This window comes from Lactuca saligna, chromosome 6, assembly GCF_052625555.1.
Source record: "Lactuca saligna cultivar CGN05327 chromosome 6, ASM5262555v1, whole genome shotgun sequence".
Classification (NCBI taxonomy): Eukaryota; Viridiplantae; Streptophyta; class Magnoliopsida; order Asterales; family Asteraceae; genus Lactuca; species Lactuca saligna.
This window is the reverse complement of record NC_136422.1, coordinates 140,272,508-140,274,952: the sequence shown is the minus strand read 5'-3', so window position 1 is coordinate 140,274,952 and position 2,445 is coordinate 140,272,508.

The following is a 2,445-nucleotide window of genomic DNA, read 5'->3' as shown; positions in this document are numbered from 1 at the left end:
GAACTCGCTGAGTCCCAAGAACAAACTCGGTGAGTAGGGCTAGGGTTTCCCATAAGTCACTCAGTGATTAACTTGTCGAGTTAGGGGAATGACTCGGGGAGTCAGAAGGGGGTAGAGGATTGAAGGTGGAACTCATCGAGTTCATAATTGAACTCGACAAGTTGAGTCGGGGTGGCCCCGCGATTCATGCCAGGTGTAACCCGTTGAGCTGGGGAAAGGATCGACGTGTCATGAGAGGCTAGAGAGATAGTGGACACGTGTAAACTCGCCGAGTCGCCCAAGTGCACTCGACGAGTCAGGTCAAAGTTTGATTGTTGACTTTGTTGACTTTAAGGTTTGGTCAACAATGGGGTCTTTGAGTCAAAAGAGGGGTAAAATGGTCTTTTACACTTCTGAGGGTTCTAAGAGAAGGTCGGGTCTAGTCTTCAGAGTTATATTTATGAGCGTATTTACTTTATGTGGTTAGGCGGAGGCTAGACTATACTGCTACCGAGTCAGGGATTTACCGAGACATCTGAGGTGAGTCTTCTCACTATGCTTACCTTAAGTGGTAATTAGAGTTATGTGACAGAGTTATTGTATGCTATTTATGTGATATGTTGCACTGCATTATTTCTATATGATTTATGACGTGTGTATACCAGAGTATATCAGAGTAAGAACCGGAAGGTTCACAGAGCCAGGACCAGAGGGTCCATAGAGTTAGGGCCCATGGGCCCGCAGAGTTATAGCCTCGAGTGGCTAGTATGTGATATGTGTGGTATTTTGGGGAACTCACTAAGCTTCGTGCTTACAGTGTTTTGTGTTATGTGTTACAGGTACTAGTGAGGAGCGCGGGAAGGCGTCGGCATGATTCGTATATACCCATCGGAGTTTATTATGATATGATCTTGGGATTTTGTATTAAGATAATATTGAACATTGTTTATGAAAGTAATTATGAATGAATTATTATGTTTTTGAAAACCGAAAAATTTGTTGAATTTTTACGGTGTTACATATACAATAATACTTAATCAGAAAATTAAAAATCTAAATACATGTAAAATGACCATTTTACCCCTGGTCAAACTCAATGATCTGATCAAAGTCAACATTACGAGTTAACCAACTTGACGAGTCAACCTTTCAACTCACCAAGTTCTTTAACTCAGAAATTCCTAAAATCGTGACTTAACTCACCGAGTCGTTCCTCCGACTCGTTGAGTCTTATTGAGCTACTTACAGTCGCGACTTGGCGAATCAACCCGTCGAGTCCCTCTACACACTCATCGAGTTCTACCATAAACTGGAACGGGACACCACGACCCGACTCATCAAGTTCCCATATGAACTTTACGAGTCCCTCTGTCTGTTTGGCCATCTTAACAGATTAAGCCCCTGTTCTCTACATCCAAAGTCCAAACTTCGCTTGAACCTTGAAATTGTCCTTTTTAAGTCTAAATTTTCTGACTTTACCCATTAATACCACTTCTTAGAGGACTTAGCTCAAACCCTAACACCTAACACCATTTGGACGCGTAAACTATCGAGCTTGCTTCCATGCTTGGCCTTGTAGGACTAAAAGGGCCAAATAAATGCTTAAAAGCTTTCATGAGGCTTCCATGGTCATAAAGTTGCACCTTTATGCCATGGAACCCCTCCTAGATCCCAGATTTGAAATATAGGTCACTTGGGACGTCCAAATCCCAAAGACAAAGGTTCTTGAACCAAAACCCTCATAAAATGGAAGTAAATAGATCTAAGAAAAGAATGATCTTGTTAGAGACTTGATTAGTAGAAAATGTAGCAAATGGAGTGTAGCTTCTAGATCTACTCCTTCCCTATTGAGCCCTCTAACTTCTTATTCCTTCACGAGAAAGAACTAGGTGTTACAGAGACTCATTGCTTGGAGGTTATTTATGAACAGAAATTGAAAATCCTAGCAGTCAAATTCATCTTCAGTTGTTGGGACTGATTGTTCGCATAAGTGAACAAATTGCAGGAGGATGCAAGTCAAACACAATTTCAATTTTGTTTTGATTGGAATAGAATCACGTTGTTTAAAGTCGATTTTTCATTCTATTGTTTGATTTCAATCTTTGACTGATTTTGATTTTAGTATATCCTGGAGTTGAATTTTAGTTATGTTACTAGTTCTTGGGGTAGAATACCTTTGACATCAGGTCGAAAGAAATTGTTGTTGTTTTCCAGTTAGAGTCGACTTGGATTTAATGTTGATTTTGACTAGTTTGATTTGGAATTAAGAAGTCGATTTGTTGTCGAAGTTTAATGTGATTTGGAAATCGATTTAAGAAGGTTTCTATAATCGCAGACGAATGAAAAGTCAATGTCGAAAGTGAAAATTCGGTTCTTGATAAATCTAGAATCAATTTCTATTTTAACTGGAGTTGTATTTGGTTTGAGTCAATTATATTGATTTCGAATGTAAATGTGATAAGTCAA